The sequence below is a fragment of the Cebus imitator genome, unplaced genomic scaffold (assembly GCF_001604975.1).
Source record: "Cebus imitator isolate Cc_AM_T3 unplaced genomic scaffold, Cebus_imitator-1.0 Scaffold18, whole genome shotgun sequence".
NCBI classification, from domain to species: Eukaryota; Metazoa; Chordata; class Mammalia; order Primates; family Cebidae; genus Cebus; species Cebus imitator.
This window is the reverse complement of record NW_016107333.1, coordinates 18,072,838-18,091,802: the sequence shown is the minus strand read 5'-3', so window position 1 is coordinate 18,091,802 and position 18,965 is coordinate 18,072,838. Positions and strand designations below refer to the sequence as shown.

General features: G+C 40.2%; 1 protein-coding gene across 2 annotated transcripts in view; it reads right to left on the bottom strand.

Annotated features, from left to right (window-relative positions):
* The window catches only part of NR1H4 (nuclear receptor subfamily 1 group H member 4), an 86,108-nt gene extending 74,991 nt beyond the window's left edge, over positions 1–11,117 (bottom strand). For both annotated transcript variants that reach the window (XM_017516481.2, XM_017516466.2), the window contains exon 1: positions 10,766–11,117. The gene's annotated coding sequence lies outside the window, so the exon portion shown is untranslated. The remainder of the gene's footprint in view (positions 1–10,765) is intronic.
* Between the last annotated feature and the right edge of the window lie 7,848 nt (positions 11,118–18,965).

The window sequence follows — 18,965 nt, the reverse complement described above, 5'->3', positions numbered from 1 at the left end:
AAAAAAAAAAAAAAAAAAGAGAAAGAGAAAAGGAAAAACAATTCAGAACGGGTAAAGAAGAAGAAAATGTTTATTTTACTGTATTTGTAAAATGCTGTAACCTAAGTCTTAATTTAAGGACCCAGGAATAATTTCAGAAATGGTATGCACTGTTTGTTTTTATTGTGATAAGACACATAGTTACTGGTAGCGTGGACTCCCACTTTCTGGCTATCAATATTTACTTACTCAGATACTGTGTGTCAAGGGAAGTTCATGCTATATGGAGCTCCTCTGATTTAGCATAAACCATTTGCAATCGGAGACCTTGGAAAGACACTGCTGCAATTAAATAACTTTGACTCTGATTAGAGGAATCTCAGTTCTTGGAAGATGAAGATAAAAACCGATTACATGCACCGGTTCACTCTGAACTCTACACATCAAGGCACCATCCTTGGTGACATTGTCTCAAATGAACTCAGTTGTTGATAGCAAAGTATATACTTCGTTGGATATCTATGTAATCCATTTTTAAAGGGCAGGAAAGAAAATGAAGGTTTTCTAACCATCATCATTTTATGCTCAGGGGAAGCCTTAGATTCTGCCCAAAAGCAGCTGGAAATATATATGGAGAGAGAGAGAGGGAGAGAGAGAGAGAGAGAGAGAGAGAGAGTCTCACTCTGTCACTCAGGCTGGAATGCAGTGGCGCGAGCTTGGCTCATTGCAACCTTCATCTCCCAGGTTCAAGTGATTCTCCTACCTCAGCCTCCAGAGTAGCTGGGATTACAGGCATGTGCCACCACACCCAGCTAATTTTTGTACTTTCAGTAGAGACGGGTTTCGCCATGTTGGCCAGACTGGTCTCAAACTCCTGACCTCAAGTAATCCACCTGCCTTGGCCTCCCAAAGTGCTCAGATTATAGGCGTGAGCCACCACACCTGACCTGGAAATATATTTTTAAGGAAAAAGAGAAAAGAGTTCTAGGAAAAGAAAAAACATTTTATTTTTCCAAATATTTGGTCTTCCCAGTAGCACTCAAACTGAAGTTCTTTCCACGACAGAAATACAGAGTTAGAATAAACAGATACTTTCCAAAATCCATAGACACCTCGAGGACAATGTATGGCCAACAAGTATGGCTGTGAGCCAATACGGCCACTGGACCACATCATTCTGAAGACAGTGCTCTATAAGAACCAAACAATTTTTATTACTGTCTTAGTAACTACTACAAAGATCTTTTTGGTGATAGATTAAAATAAAATTTAATATATAAATTAATTTTTAATTAAATTTTTAAAATTAAAATTAAAATAACTTTTATGAGTAGGCAGGTTCTGTATGATGTTGCCTGATTTAATCTATCATAGGCTAAGTACCGGCTAACATAAACACTTTATAGATGAGAAAACTGAGGCTCAAAGAGATTAAGCAATCTTTCCAAGGTCATGTTACTAGTAAGAAGCAGAGTGGGAATGTAACACGTGTCTAACTCTAAATCCATGCTCTCTCACGCAGCTCTCCCACTGACACTACCACCAGCCACCCACAATCCTTAGTGAAGGTCACTGGGCAGTTCTGTAAGGTCACTTCTGCTAAGGCATTCAGCATTAGCTGTTCACATGTGCAAATCAATCAGGTAAGCCAGAACAGGGCTTACCCACAGTATTATTTTGTTTCTTCTCAAACTTCTTTTGCTATTTCTAAAATCTCCATTGAAAGGCATACTTCCTGCAAATGCTATATATCAAAAATATCTGCATCAACCAGATATCCACAGCTTTTGAAGCCTCTGTGCTCTCTGCAACTTACACAATGGTGCCCAAACAACAGCTGACCTTTATTTCCAACTAAACATAGAAGAAGCACCTGGAGTTGAGGGCCCTAGGGTCAGGAACCTGGGAGTAAAAGTCTCCTTAAATTTTGCACCCTCAGCTCTGCTTCTCAACTCCTTGATTAACACAAGCTCCAGGAGACTTTTATAGCCCTTGGTACCTCTTCTTTGCAGTGCTGTCACCATTATAATTCAACCTTTGTTTTTGTGGATTTGGTTTTCTGTTTCTCCCATTAAACCAGCAGCTCTCGGAGAGATTACATTGGATCTCCAATGCCTAGCACACTGCCAGCCAGGTACATCTTAGATGCACAATAAATTTTTGTTAATTGAGTAAATGAATGAATGATTGGATGAATAAACAAACTAATACATAAATGAGTGAATGTATACTATACCTTACCAGATAACCATCTTTAGAATCAGTCTTGTTTGGGCCATAGGTTGGAAATTAGTGAACAGAGGCATACAAAACAACAAACACAAGAGCCGAAAAAGGATTTTTTTGTCACATTAAAAAACCTAACAACCAAGTCTGCTTTCCCACAATGTAGACTAATGCGTGAATGGTAGCTATTTTTACTGGAAATCTCTTAAGCAATAGGCTTTCCAGTCTTCCCATGGGAAACATTTTATACATTAATTGACCACCCAGGAAATTGTTTTGTTTTGTTTCAGGTTTTTGTTTGTTTGTTTGCTTGGTTGGTTTGTTGGTTGTTTCGAAACAGGGTCTCTTTCAAAACGACTGGGCTGGAGTACAGTGGTATGATCTTGGCTCACTGTAGCCTCAACCTTCCCAGCTCAAGCGATCCTCATACCTCAGCCTCCCGAGTAGCTGGACTACAGGTGTACACTACCTGCCCACCTAATTCTTTTATTTTTTGTAGACACAGGATTTCATCATGTTGCCTAGGCTGGTCTAGAACTCCTGAGCTCAAGTAATCTGCCACCTCAGCCTCCCAAAGTGTGCCACCATGCTGGGCTGGAAATAGTTTTAATAAATCTCCCAAATTTCCCATTGATAATTTTTCTTAGAAATACCAGGAATAGTTTTGTTGCTGTTGTCTGGTCTTCCTAATGTTCACTCTTCATAATCAGGAAAGTTTATTTTTTCTTTTTCCCCATCATGTACATTAGTCAAAATGATCAAGAAGCTATTTGTTTAATGCTTTCTCTGTGACTAATTTGTCACGTTTTTTCAAATACTTCATTGGATCTTCTGAAATATTATGCCTCTGACTCATGCCTTCCTTTCCACACACTCTTACAATATGAGTTTGCCACTCCTCCCATTGATGCACGACGTCTGTTTCCCTAATCCTTGGACCTGAACGGGTCTAAGAACTTCTTTGACCAACAGAATGCGGTGGAAGTGAGGTTATGGGATTTCTGAGCCAGGCCTTAAGAGACCTCGCAGCTTCTGTTTTCCACACCTAAGAATGCTGCCCTGAGATTGCTATACTGTTTGCAGGTATCCCAGATTTTAAAATCTCATGGAGAAAGAAGTCAAGCTCTTCCAACTATCGCAGCTGACAGCTACACCAAGACCCCAGACATGAGTGAGGCCATCTTGGTCCTTTCATTCCAGTTGATCTCACATTTGAATGAGCCACATGCATGAACCCAGGCATAACCAGCAGAGAAGCTGCTCAGCTGCCCCACAGAACTATGAGTTAATGGGTCATTTCTGTTTTATGCCACTAAGTTTTGGGATGGTTGTTACAAAGAAATAAACTGGTAGAGAAATCAGTACCTAGAATGAGACACTGTCTAAAATAATCCTAACACATATATATGGCCTGGGCTTTGGGATTGGGGGATGACCAGAGGCTAGAAGGATGGCGAGGAGACTGTCAGTGAAAACTGGAAGAGCAATAAGAAAATCCCCATAGGAGGTGGGAAGATGATGGTTCTGTTTATAATCATGAAACAATTGGCAAACTGTCACTTGTGGTAACTTGGAAGATAGAAATGTTTCTAATAAACTTACAGATCTAAGATTTCAGCAAACTGACAGAAGAGCAGAAGATCAAACACCGCATGTTCTCACTCATAGGCGGGTGTTGAACAATGAGAACACGTGGACACAGGGAGGGGAGCACTACACACTGGGGTCAGTTGGGGGGAAATGGGGAGGGATGGTGGGGGGTAGGGAGCTGGGGAGAGATAGCAACGGGAGAGATGCCAGAGGTAGGTGATGGGGAGGAAGGCAGCAAATCACACTGCCATGTGTGTACTTATGCAACAATCTTGCATGTTCTTCCCATGTACCCCAAAACCTAAAATGCAATAAAATAAATAAATAGGAAAAAAAAAAAGAATTTCCTACTAGCATGGTGGATGTGTCAGTTGGTCTCTTTAGCTATGTGTCATAAGGTACTTACTCTTTAAAAATTGCATCTCAATATCAATTTTCCCATTCATTCACTCATTTATTTAGTCAGTGTACATTTATTGACTCTCTGTCAGGCACTGGACATAGTAAAAAAAAAAATCATGATTTTTCAGGAAGATTAGTAGAAAAGTCAGGCAAGGGAAGCCCAATGATGGTAGTGTGAGGATTGCTACAACAGAGCTAAGCACAGGTCTCGTCAGAAGCACAAGTAGGGACATTCATTCATCTAATATTCATTAATTCTCTATCATATACTAAGTTTCAGTCTAGGTTTTAGAAATACAGTGGAAGATAAGATGGAGAGCTTACATTCTAGAGAGATAAATGAATAATACATAAGTCAACCAATAATAGGATTTCTGATGAGGATAATAAGCAAGTAGAAGAGGTTAGGATAGAGTGGCATAGTTGGACACTATTTTGAAGATGGCAATCAGAGAAGAGCTCTCTGAAAAGTGGACATTTGAACTGAGATGTGAAGGACAAGAAGGAGTAAGCCATGCAAAGAGAAAGTAAGTTCAGGCAGAGTGATCAGCAAAAGCTAAGGGCCTGGGCTTGGAGTGTTGGAAGAACAGCATGAGCCTGGTGAGGCTGGGAATGAGTGAGCCAAGGAGGGGCTGTAGGAGATGAGGTCTAAGAGTAGGCAGCTCTTACATGGCCTGTTGGCCATGGTAAGGAGTTTGATTTTCTTCTAAATGGAAGTCGTTGGTGAGTTTTAAACAAGGGTATAGCGAGAATGAGGGAAATCTTTCTGATGGTAGAGGTTGATTCTTGAACTTAGTCTTGAAAAAGTAGACATTAGACTAGGAAGATGGAATGCAACAGGGATGGCTATTGGGAGGGAAGATGCTCTGTTCTGAGCAATGCTAAATGGTTGTCTATGTTATAACTAGTGGATTCAACTCAAATCAGTGGAAGAAGGGTGACCGATTCAAGAAATTGTGGCCAGAAAATTGACTATGATTTGAGGGTAAAAATAAAGATATCTTTATGCATTGTTCTTGGAAAATACATCACAGATGGATTAAAGACGTTGAGAATTATAAAATTATTGGGAGAAAATATATTTGTGATCTTCATGGATTTGGGGATTGAGAAGGACTTTATTAAATAAGAAGTAAATAGGAAAAAATACATTTGACAACATTGAAATATAAGACAAGTTAAGGCATCATAAACAAAGCTAAATATATAAATATAAAAATGGATGAAAATATTTACAACATAAATAACACCAAAAATATTAGTACAAACAATATATAAGTGATTCCTTTAAATAAAAACAGAAAGGATAAACAGTCTAAGAGAGAAATTGGCAAAGGATACAAAAAGGAAATGTACCAAAGTGGAAAAACAAGTGGCCAGTAAACACGGAAAACATCTGAAACTAACAATAATTAGAAAAACGAAAATTACTATAACTAAACATCATTTCTACCTATCAGATTATCAAAAATTTTAACTTTGATAATATTCAAATTTGGGGAAAGTGTATGAAAATATGTATTCTTGCATATTGCTAGTGGTGGGCATAGGTTCTAGTCTTTTTGGAGGGCTCTTTAGCAGTATATGTTAAAATAAAATGCAATTTTAATTCCTAGATATCTTTCCTGGAGAAATCTTTGCCTGTGTGTACCAGGATATTCATTGCAGCATTGCCTCTAAGGCAGAAAGAGGGCAAATCACCTAAAAAAAAACCCATCAACATTGGAATGGCTAAATGAACTGTGCTCTATGGGATCAAATATTAGGAAGTGGAATTAGAATTGAAAGAGTGAAGTAGAGGAGAATGGGGTTAGGGAAGGTCAAAAAATATTTTAGACTTAGTTATAATGTAGTAACTTTTAACACAATGACTACGTTAAGATATGTCAGTCTCTTAGGATACCATTTCCTCTTCTCCATTTTGCCAATTATATACTCAGATGCTATAAGCAGGTATATTTAGAGAAGGGTTTTCCTTGTTTTTAAAAACAATTTTAGAATTTTGCAGCATTTTTGAGCTTCAATGAAAATTACAAACCTCTCTCTAAAAAAGACATACATAAAATACACAGACTTTTCTAAATTAATAAATGTTTAAGAGAAGTTTTCAGTTCACTATAAAATTGAACAAAATGTACAGAGTCTCCATTTACCTCTTCCCCCACACACATGCACAGCCTCTTCTACTTTCAACAACCAGCACCAGAGTGGCACATTTTTTTTTAACAATTGGTGAACCTACGCTGACACATCTTTATCACCAAAAGACTATAGTTTACATTAGGGTTCAGTCTTGGTGTTGTGTACTTTACAGGTTTTGACAAGTGTATAATAACATGTACCCACCATTGGTGATATCATATAGAAAGATTTCACTGCCCTAAAAATTCTCTGTAAAATGCACACATTTTTAAATATAGTCTCAAGGGACCCTAGCCCCCTGATGCCCAATTATAGCCTCAGATTCAGAGTTGAGATTCCAGGAGAGCATGGATCTTACACACAATCACTTTGGAATGACATTTCTTTGTCCTGTCTCTGCCCTGCAAATTCTTGATGGCAGCCAACTTTTGCTCCTTAAGTCCCAGCTGGTATCAACTTTACATCTACACTGGCAGCTTCCATGGCTCTCTAGGAAATGGCAGCAATAGTTTTCTGCTTAGTCAGGAACAGTCTCAGCCCAGAGCAGTGTTTTTGTTTTCTGGTGTTTTTCTCTAACCAGCAACATCCTACAGCAGGGCTATCTTCTCCATTCATAAGTATATTATTTACCATGTTTTCCAGATAACCATGTTAAATATATTTACGGGACTTGAAAATGCAAAGCCATGCCATTTCTCCTTTTCTTTACATTAATGACATGAATTAAAGTGGAAGAGACCTAGGTTATCTCATGTTCGTTGAGACCTAGAAAAGGCCATCTAAATCTCTTTAAAATGGGAAGCAAAATCTCAAAGTTTTGTTAGGATTTTATCTTAAAACATGAGAATTAATAAAAATTTATTTTGTATTTCTACATATTTATTTTAATCGCCAGAACCCTGTTATATTTCTTAGACCTAACAAAGAATAAATCTTATTTTTTTCCTGTGCAATATTTGCAATTTTACTTTGCAATCAAGTTGCATTATATTAGTGTCATTTTAACACAAATTCATAAAGCAGAGAGAGTAGGAATAGTACATCTTCCTTTATGGCCAAAATTGGAAATGGGCAAACTGAGGGAGAAAATAATTTACCGTGAAGAGCAAAGGGGTTAGGGTATTCTAGAGCAGCGTAAGAGAGGAGAGAGAAAAGAGAGAAGAATGGATATTTTTACGTAATAATTTCTGCCTCCTCATACAGCTTGGTGACTAAGGATACTCATATGGTAATGCCTTTTAGCTACATTGTCACTGGTAGAAACTACCAGTGACAATAAGAAATAACTGGGAGGAAAATTGTTCCTATTTCTTATTTAAAAAAAAATTTTTTTGAGGTGGTGTCTCACTATGTTGCCCAGGCTAGAATACAGTGACATGATCATAGCTCACTACAGCCTTGAACTCCTGAGCTCAAGCAATCCTCTCACTTCAGCTGCCCGAGCTGCTGGGACCACGGGCACTCATCACTGTGTCTGGTTCATTCCTATTTTTTTTATTCCCCTTTATAATCTGTGTTGCTAGAGATTAAGATAAAAGTGAGACTGAGAACAAAGAGAAGGGAAATCTCTTTCTATCAGGAAAAGAACCTTTTCTGTTTCTTATACACCCACCTAATGACAATGTAAGCCATTGAAAATCTATACATCATGATATGTATTCTCACAGTATTCATAACCCAGAGACTGTGAGCCACAGCAGTTCTGAGCTCCTCTAAGATGTCCCTAATCACAGCAGCACTGTGGTATTTAATTAAATGCTAATAACTGAAATGTTCAACCAGCTATCCCAGACTGTTCTCTGAGTTAAAACAAGTAGTGCTCCAAACTTTTCACTATCCCTTCTGATGGTGCAATCACTTGAAAACGCCTATGCAGATGGTTTAGGAATCATCAAACTAGTTCCTGGGTTTAATAAGTCAGCCCTGTCAAGCTGGAATGCTTGACAGCTGGTCTTCCCCACACCCCCATCATTCCACATTTCAAGTTTTCCCAGCATCCGCCAATGTCAAGGTAAATAGGAAGAGGCTTTGGAGCCAGAAAGACCAACCCTCAAATTCAGGTCCTGCTACTCTTAACCATCTGTGGATGGGTTACTTGTCCTTTTTGAGTCTCAGTTTTCTCATCTGTAAAATGAGTATAAGAACTCCTGGCAGGGTGCAGTGACTCATGCCTGTAATCTCACCATTTTGGGAGGCTGAGGCAGGCGGATCACGAGGTCAGGAGATCGAGACCATTCTAGCTAATACGGTGAAACCCCGTCTCTACTAAAAATACAAAAATTTAGCTGAGGCATGGTAATGTGGGCCTGTAGTCCCAGCTACTCGGGAGGCTGAGACAGGAGAATCGCTTGAACCTGGAAAGTGGAGGTTCAGTGAGCCAAGATCATGCCACTGTACTCCAGCCTGGGCGACAGCGAGACTCCTTCTCAAAAAAAAAAAAAGAAAAGAAAAAGAAAAAAGAAGAACTCCTGACTGGGCAGGCATGGTGGCTCACGCCTGTAACCCTAGCACTCTGGGAAGCTGAGGCAGGTAGATCACCTGAGGTCAGGCGTTTGAGACCAACCTGGTTAACATAGTGAAACCCTGTCTCTACTAAAAGTACACAAATTAGCTGGTGTGGTGGCATGCACCTGTAGTGCCAGCTAGCTATTCAGGAGACTGAGGCAGGAGAATCACATGAACCTGGGAGGCAGAGGTTGTAGGTAAGCTGAGATTGTGCCACTGCACTCAAGACTCTGTCTCAAAAAATAAAAATAAAACAATAAAGAAAAACTCCCATACAGGGTAGTTGGGAGAAGGAAACAGGCAAATGAAGTAAAGGCTAGGACATGTAAGTAGACATTGAAGAAAAGTTAGCTCCATCACACACTCATGCATACATACATTTATTTTCTTTTCCTTACTGAGTACTGAGGGCCTCATAGCCATTGGATATTCCATTACAATTGGCCCAATCTTGGAGAGGTGGAAACAAGAGGAAGGATGAGGATTTCATGACTTTTCCTCTCCAGCTGCGGAGAGAGGGCAGAGGTACATGGAGGAAAATTGCTGCAAATCTTGAGGAAGGGTCCCAGGACAAGAGAGCTTTGTCCCTGGCCAATACTTTATCAGTTAACTAGGAATTGCATCAGTATTTGTTGTAACATCCTCAGAAAACAGAAAAGTCCACAGTACAAATGGCACAGATCCATAATTTGGAGGACTGGGGGTAAGAAGGTAACAGAAGATAAAAGTGTCTATTATTTTATAAAATCATAGCTAGAAACAAAATGGTGGCTCCCTGAACATCTTTCCCTTTCTTCTCCCTTCCTTTTTTTAGGAACAGGAAAAAAAAAGTATATATGTATATTCACAACCACTTTATTGAGGTGTGACTGACATATAAAAATTGTACCTATTTCATGTACACACTTTGATGAGTAGTCAAAAGTAGTCAGAAGAGTGTATACTTTGATAGGTATACACTCATGAAATCAGCAGCACAATCTATGCCATAAACCTATCCCACACCTCTGAAAGTTTCCTCCTGCCTTCTTATTTATCACTAATATTATTTCTAAGGTTCCCTACTCCTCTTGTCAATACTCCTGATGTGGTTCCTGGACAGCACCAGGAACAGCATCAGATTTCTTTAAAGCTCAAAACTCAGGTGTGAGTTCCTTAGAATTCAAGGTGAGTTGCTTGTCATTCCTTCCTGCTCTTCCCTTCTAAATAAAAACCCAATTAAAAGAAGTAAGTCAGGCTCTACAGTTGCCCGATTCACTATATCAGTAAAGAGACAAAGAGGTATCTTATCTATAGATTTAGTCCTTTGACAATTTTAATACTAAAGTTCTTCCTCCTAAATTTCTATCTTTTAAAAATATTTCCATCTGATATTTCCATTTGATATTAATATTCAAAATGGAAGGCAATAGAAGAGTTAACAAGCGAAGTCAAGAAGGAACACTTTTTCCACCTACTCTTCTCCTAGGGAAAACTTTCATTCAATTAAGCACAGGTTAAATGTTCTATTCCTAGTTCCCGAGTCATCTGAAATGAGCAATATTCCCAAACTCACATCAATATTTGACAAATCACCAAATTATAGTGTACTATATGGATCAAATTGTCTATGGAATCAGAATGGAAACATTTCTGAAATGTACTGTCTCCAGTGATTCTACTCAGCTGACCACAAAAGGATATTTCTAAATAAGTTTTCAATAGATAAGCAACTGTTAGACTCATTAACTTCTGCTTCTGCTTCTTTTTGTTTTTGAGCTTCTTTCTTTTTTTAATTTTCGGAACTTTATATCAAACTCTACTAACTTACAATTCACTTATTGACAAAAATTACTGATGTCAAAGAGAAACTTTTAATTGACTATTTTTCCTCTGTTGCCGTGAGATAGACACCCCACTCCCAAAAGAATTAGGTACTTACTTGGATTGTTTTGGGTCGAAGATGGACTTTCAAGACCCTGAGAGGATTCTGAATCCAGTCTTCCTCTCCAGATCCCAGCAATTTTGCTACAAATGCTCAGAATCCAATTTTGCATTAGGATAAGTCGGGGAGACAGTGAGGTGAAGAGGAGGAGAGAGTTCTAGTGTGCTGTGCATGATCACAGGCGGTCTTCCGGGCTAGCAGCAGCATCTCTTCCTTGGCTCTGTGCCTCATGGACACAGATTAGTCATTAACAATCCTTCCCTGCTAAATGATATAAACACAGAAAGGAACCTTGGGAGAGCCTCGAGATTCCCAAGACAAATCCGCAGAGCCCCAGAATGAGGAATGTGACAAAACCAAGGAGCCCTGCAGATTGCCTTTTAAAGCATTTCTCCACTGGCCGTTTTGTGGGCTCCTGGGCACCTGTATTTCTGTACACATCAACTAACACCAAACTTTCATCTTCCTTCCCTCTCACCCAATTTCTTTGAATAGCTCTATCACTTCCCAGAGATTGAGCAAGAAACTGGAAGCCTTTTTGACTCTTCTGTCTTCCCAGCCGCCCATATCAAATAATAACGTATTAGGGTTGATTGCATCTTTGGAATGTCTCTTATTTCCAACCCACGTTGTTCTTCTTCTACTTTGGGCCTATCATAGCTTCCTTTCTGGATGACATTGGTCCTATAACCCCTTTCTCTTCTCTCCCTTTCTTCTGTTTTCCAAATTGCATGGCAGTGTGGAAGCATGGGCTCTGATTAGATGCCCACTCTTTAGTCACAACCTGAGCAAGACACTTGGCCTCTGTGAGTCTCAGTTTCCTCATCTCTAGAATGGATGTGGAGAAACCATCTCATGGGCTGTGGTGAGAATTACATGAGTAGTTAAAATGTTTAGAAAAGTGTCTGGCAGATAGCAATCACCCAATAAGTTGTGGCCATTATTATTTCCTTCATTAGTTGAGCCATCATTGATTGATTGTCTACCTACTATGTACCCAGCAACTTGCTAGGTGTGCCCCTCATCAAAAATCCCCAGTGTATTCTCTATGCCTAAAAAACAAACACAAAATGCGTGACATTTAGAACCCCTTCCACCCCTGATGATCTCGCCCTAATGTTGCTAGGATTTTCTCACATTCTGTCTCTTCAGACAACCTCTGCCAACCTACACCAAGCTCTTCATACCTTTGCACAAGCTCTTCCTTCTACCTCAATTACCTTGTTTTCATGCCCATACATCTTCCAGGCATGGAACAGAAGCAGAGTTCTCCCTGAAGCCAGCCCCATTCCTCATCTGCCCCTACTCTGCCCACCAAACTACCCTGATCTTTTATTTGTAGTTCCCTTGCTGCCCTTTAACTCCTCTACCTTACATATTATAGTTTTCTACTATAAAAGAACATTTTACAAAACTCTTTTACAAAAACATAATTTCCAGAGGACCAGGCACGGTAGCAGGCTTGTCTCTGTATCTATTCCTTGGCTTAGCACATTTCCTCTCACAGAAAAAGCATTGTGTAACTCTTTGTTAACTCAATGAGTGAGCTGAGAAAAAACTTCCCAAAGTAGCATGGCTGCACGTGTGTGTGTGTGTGTGTGTGTGTGTGTGTGTGTGTAATGTGTGCATTTTCTATCTGTGATATGTGTATTTGTTTCCAATCACAAAGTCAGCTAGTGGAAGATTTATAAGCAAACCTGTTAGAAATGTTATATTTTGCTTCTCTTATAAAATAGCATCTTTGTAGGTCCTACAGGCTCCCACTTCCTACCTACTTCTGGGGATTCCTAATGTACTATGGTCCATCCTCCAGCCCCTTTGATACAAGGAAGAGGGGCACTCCAGGCCTGTACATTCTCATTTGAAGAGAGTTTGCATTGACACTCACTGCACTCTGTAGCTCTGGGCTGCCTGAGGGACTTGTGTGACTTCTATGTGATCCCAAGCCCATTTCTCCTTGGATGATAAGAGCCTGTACTGTGATTTCATTCTCTCCAGCAGAGATGGAGACAATGACTGAAGACACAGACTCTGGCACTGGACTGGCTGGGTTCAAATCTCAGCTCTGCCATTTACAAGCTGTGTGACCTTAGACCTTAGGGTTTTACTTAACATCTGTCTTGGTTTCCCCATCTATAAAATAAATATATAATTACTATGTATTTCATGAGGTTATTGTAAGGATATAATGAATTAATCTATGCAAAGCGCTGGTACCTGACACACAGAAAGTGCTCTGTAAGGGTTAGCTGTTACTATTTTCTCTGGGTCTTCACACTGACAATCGTATTTGCCCACTGGACTGGATATGCCTTGAGGGTGGCATGTATTTACCATACTTTTGGATCTTCAATGGTATACCATGTAATGCTGGGCATAAGTGTCCATTCAAAAATTTCAACAATTATTTGTCTTCTCTTCATACCACACAATCAATCCATTAGAAAATATTCGGTTTTTACCTTTACAAGATATGTGCTGGATCTGATACCTTCCCACCACCTCCGCTGCCATCTCTCTGGTCCCCACCAGGTTTCTCGCACCTGGGTTTGTGCCATGGCCTCCTACATGACTTCTTATTTCCATGCTTGCACTCTGTCATTTGATCCCAGCATGGCAGCCAGAGTGATCCTACCAAAACCAAAAGATCATGTGGTCTTTTGCTCAAAACCCCCACTGGCTTTCATGTCTCTCAGAATAATGGCTGAACTTCCTACAGTGACCCCAGGGATCTATATGACCCTGAATCCTACCCCATCCCACCATAGCTCTAACTTCATCTATCACTCACTCTAGTCGTGAGACCTCCTTGTTGCTCTTTGAACTCAAAAAGCACACTCTCTCCCCAGGGCCTCTGCACTTTCTGTTCTATAGCCTGGATTGATTTTTGCCCAGACACCTTCCGTTGCACGCTACAGCTTTCTACTCACCTCACCAGAGATGCCTTTCCTGGACTCACCAAATACAATGCCATTTCTCTCCCCAGTCAAGGATCTCTTTTCTCATTCCATCCCGCCCCCCTTTTTTCTTTTTCTTTTTGGAGACAGAGTCTGGCTGTGTCACCTATGCTAATTTTTTGTATTTAGTAGAGATGGGGTTTTGCCATGTTGCCCAGGCTGGTCTCAAACGCCTAAGCTCAAGCTGTGTTCCACCCTCAACCTTCCAAAGTGCTGGCATTATAGGCATGAGCCACTGTGCCTGGCCTCTCTTCTCATTCTTACCTTGCTTTATTTTCCCCTGTAGCACTAAGCACTAAGCATCACTTGGCATACATGGACATGTTTCATGTCTCTTTCACTATATGGAATGTAGATATATGACTATACCTATCTTGTTCACCACTGTGTCCCTGATAACTGGGTGCCCCAGGCAATGTGCTAGTGCTGAGTAGGAGAGGCCCAGAACCCAAGCTCTGAAAGCTCACCATCCAATGAAGGAGGGAGACTCTGCAAAATAATAACAGCAATAATAATAATAATGAATTAAATCACATAAAGAGTGAATAACATTCACTTGTGTTATGTGATAAGATGGAAAAGTTCAGGGTCTCCTAAAATACTCTCCATTAATCATAACAAACAGAAAATGTGCTCTCTATTCATGGGATTAATTCTAACTAGCACAGAAAGAAAGAAGGGGAAAAGGAACAAGCATTTACTGAGCAGCTAACATTTTCCAAACAGTCTGTTAAGACTGGCAAATCAGCAGTGAAAAAAAGATGTGGTCTCTGCAGTCATGCAATTTACAGCCTAGTGTGGGAGACAATTAATAAAAACTACACAGGTGATCTTATAAGTTCTCTTGTGACAGCGTGTTATGGAGGAAAGTACAGGGTGCTGTGACTGTATTTATCAAGGAGCCCCCACCATGTCAGAGGGCTTTAGAAATCCTTCCCCTAAGGATGTCATGTTTTTAGCTAAGATAGAAGGATCTCTGATGTGTTGGGAGTGAAAGGTGTTGAGGAGGGAAAAATGGGAGCAGGGTAGGAAAAGACAGCAGCAAAGGCTCTGAGACAGGAGGGAGGTTGGAGAATCCTGTGAAATAAAGAGAAGGACAATGTCTTTCAAGGAAGAATGTGGAGGAGGAACGAAGAAGTACGGGTAGAACAGGAGGTGGGAGCAGCGGTGTGCTGGTAAATGATTAATAACCAGCTCTCAGAGAGGTGGGTGAATATATACAGATAAATATTTATTTTAAGTTTTACTGATTGAACAGGCAAGTAACACATGTTTTACAAATAATAATAAATTTACAATTTCTGTATTCCATGTAGCCAGTGAGTCAACTGGAATGTTTTCATTGAGTTTTGCCAAACTATTGTATTGATAGCCAACTTATGGTTGCAGTGCAGCCACGTTCTAGACCACTAGTTCTTTCCCCAACATAAATATTGTCCTGAAATGTTTTATGTGATCTACTGTTAAACTATGATTCTCATATAAATTATTGTTGTTAAACTGAACCCTCTTTGAGTTCCAACTTTATGTATGTTGGAAATTCACTTGTTTGTGAGTGATGTGAGTAGCTACTTTGCTGAATCAAAATAATAGTTTTCATACACTGGGAGAACATTTCTTTGGTTTTTGTATGTGTTCCTCACAATGTAACAGCTACTAACATGACACACTTCCAAGTTTAATCTGCTTTATTAACAGTTTCTCTATCACTAAGACTAAGGGTCAACAAACATTTTCTTTAAAGGGCCAAAAAGTAAGTACCTTAGGCTTTGCAGGTCACATCTAGTCTCTGTTTTGTTTCCAATTCTTCTAAATGTAGAACTTCTTAGCCTGAGGGCTGTATATAAACATCCATGGGTCAAATTTTGCCCACTGACCTTAATTTGCCAACTCCTTAGACCAGTAGCTATCAATGGAGAGAAGGGGCAATTCTGCTCCCCAAGGGATATTTGGTAATGTCTGGAGACAGCTGTGGTTGTCACAACTTGGAGGGAGTATCATTTAGTAAGCAAAGACCAGGATGCTGCTAAACATCCTGCAATGCACAGCTTCTCCCTCCACAACCAAGAATTATGCAGGCCTGCATGTCAACAGTGCCAAAGTTGAACAGGCCTGCCTTAGACAATCTGGGCAATTGACAATACAATAAATCAGGTCTTGATTTGTAGATTTTTTCCATGGTATAAATATTCTAATCTTGGCCGACTTCCAACTACCAATGTAATGTCACCTAACAGTGGTCCTGGGGAGCGATACAAAGTGGCACGCATTATATGCCACCACACAAATGCACTAGGCATAAATAACCAAGGGCATAGAAGACCGTAAAATAGTAAAATAATTAGGGCATGATAAATTTTGAGTGTTTATTACTTTTGCTAGTTTTAATGTCTTTCATTATAAGTGTGTATAATTTAATTTTTTTTTTTTTGAGACAGAGTCTCACTCTGTTGCCAGGCTGGAGTGCAGTGGCACAATCTCGGCTCACTGCAACCTCTACCTTCCGGGTTCAAGCGATTCTCCTGCCTCAGCCTCCCAAGTAGCTGGAACTACTGGCACCCGCCACCATGTTCAGCTAATTTTTTGTATTTTAGTACAGACGGGGTTTCACCATGTTGGACAGGATGGTCTCAATCACCTGACCTCATGATCCACTCACCTCGGCCTCCCAAAGTGCTGGGATTACAGGCATGAGCAACCATGCCCCGCCTGTAATTTAATTTTTGATAAGGGCTATGTTTAACAACAACCAGCTCAGAACACCCTGAAAATTTAACAACTGACTCTCATGAACCAGGGTAAGCTGGCTCCAGGATAGCACTGGGAGAACAAAAGCTTCTTTCACTTAGTCCATACAAGTTAGCAGCTAGACAGTATTATCTTCCTTTAACAAATGAGGAGACTAAGCCTGAGATTCAGGCAAATACACAGACTTATGCAAAAAAGACAAAGCCGGGGCTTTAAATTCAGGTTTATTTTCTCCAAAGCTAATAGACTTTCTCCTATCCTGTACACACTATCAACCCAGGCAAAGTGAGATCAAAATAATTACTCTGTGAAATGCTTATCAGTACTGGAACATTTTAATTAATTGCTGACTAGAATAGAGATAGCAGTCCATTAACATATTGTTAGTGATCAACTCTGGTATAATATTAGGAATATAGCAGAAAGGCCATTCTGCCAAAAAAGATTTGCATCCATAGAAATTATTATTATTTTTTATTAATGTTCTGACTTCCTTACCCTCTCCAGGATTCTCCCTCTTTTAATTAAACATCTGCACTCCTCACCTTGCCCTTCTCAGTGAATTAGTTCGCAACAGGTCAGGAACTGTAAGATTCTGAAACAAACAGCAAACAACGCTCAGGCAAACTTTGAATACTGGTATATCAAGGGTGGGGTCTCTGCTGGACTCTGAGGGCCGGGTGAGCACTACAGTCAGAGTACAGAGTCAGGGCACTCAGCTTCATAAGGGGTGGCCACAAAGGGGGCACTGAAATGGACAAGGAGAGGGAAGGAAAAAGAGCCTGGGTAATCCAACTGGCCTCTGTCCCCACTGGCTTAGGCTTGGCTGTGAGTGTGAGTCTTTGTCTCAACATGGAATCAATCTATTAGAAAGTGCTTGGTGGCTGCAGCTCTGAGTTCTCAGAACCAGACAAAATTTCCAAGACCTAAAGGCAACATGGTAGGGGTGGTACTGAAAACATGGATGTTAGGGTCGGGAACCTGGGTCTGAACTCTGGGTCTGAACTCTGGGTCTGAACTCTGGTCTGATCATGTGACCCTGGGCAAGTCAATCTCTGGGACCTTAGTTTCTTCATACAAAAAAATATATATAATAGTAAGGAACGAATTCCTATGTCATAGGGTTATTGTAAGAATCAACCTGAAATATCACATGAAAATGTCAGCTGGGCGCGGTGGCTCAAGCCTGTAATCCCAGCACTTTGGGAGGCCGAGGCGGGTGGATCACGAGGTCAAGAGATCAAGACCATCCTGGCCAACATGGTGAAACCCCGTCTCTACTAAAAATACAAAACATTAGCTGGTCATGGTGGCACGTGCCTGTAATCCCAGCTACTCAGGAGGCTGAGGCAGGAGAATTGCCTGAACCCGGGAGGCGGAGGTTGTGGTGAGCCGAGATCGCGCCATTGCACTCCAGGCTGGGTAACAAGAGTGAAACTCTGTCTCAAAAAAAAAAAAAAAGAAAAGAAAAGAAAAGAAAAGAAAATGTGTGGTAAAAAACATCAAAGAGAAGAAAATGGCATGCCCTATTAGTTATGAAATCTTCCAGAAACTAGTAGCCATATAGGAGCCCCATTCACCCCTGTAGTCAGCTGGGTTTTTTTGTTTGTTTGTTTTTTAGAGACAGTCTTGCTCCTTCACCTAGGCTAGAGTGCAGTGGCACGACCATAGCTCATTGTAATATCAAACTCCTGGGCTCAAGAAATGTTCCTGCCTCAGCCTCCCAAGTAGCTGTGACTAAAGGCGTGAGCCACCATGACCGGCTAATTTTTGTTGTTGCTAATTTTTAAATTTTTTGTTGCCCAGGATGGTCTTGAAATTCTGGCCTCAATAGATCTTCCTGCCTCAGGCTCCCAAAGCACTGGGATTACAGGTATGAGCCGTCCCACTCGCCTGAAATCAAGGTATTTTAAGTGACTCACTGAAATCCCTGAGTCCAAATTGTGGAGAAACTCTTCTACAGTTGGATGAAGAATGAAGCTGAAGCTTCATCAGGGCTTGGACAGCCAGTGCTAATGATTAGAACCCTTAAAAAGAAAATATTCACAAGCTGCTTTATTGAATATGTAACCCAGGAGCTAAAATAGTGCTGTATTATAGTTAGATAGTCCCAAATGACTTTTTTCACTTATCCTACATCAAATGTATGTTGCTTTCATTCTCTTCCCTGCTCCACTCTTCTTTCTAGAGGAGCCCTTTGTTGGTTACCTTTTTTATTATGCAAGTCATTTAGATTTAAATTACACAATGGTCATTGTAGAAAGATTAGAAAATTAAAAAGGAAAGAAAATAAAATTCCCCTATAATCTTACAACCCATATGCTATAGACTAAATAGTATCTCCTCAAAATTCACAGGTTGAAGCCCTAATCTCAAATGTGATCATAGTTGGAGACAGGGCCTGTAAGGAGGTAATTATGATTAAATTAGATCATAAGGACTGGATCCTAATACAAATAGGACTGGTGTCTTTATAAGAAGAAGAAGACGAA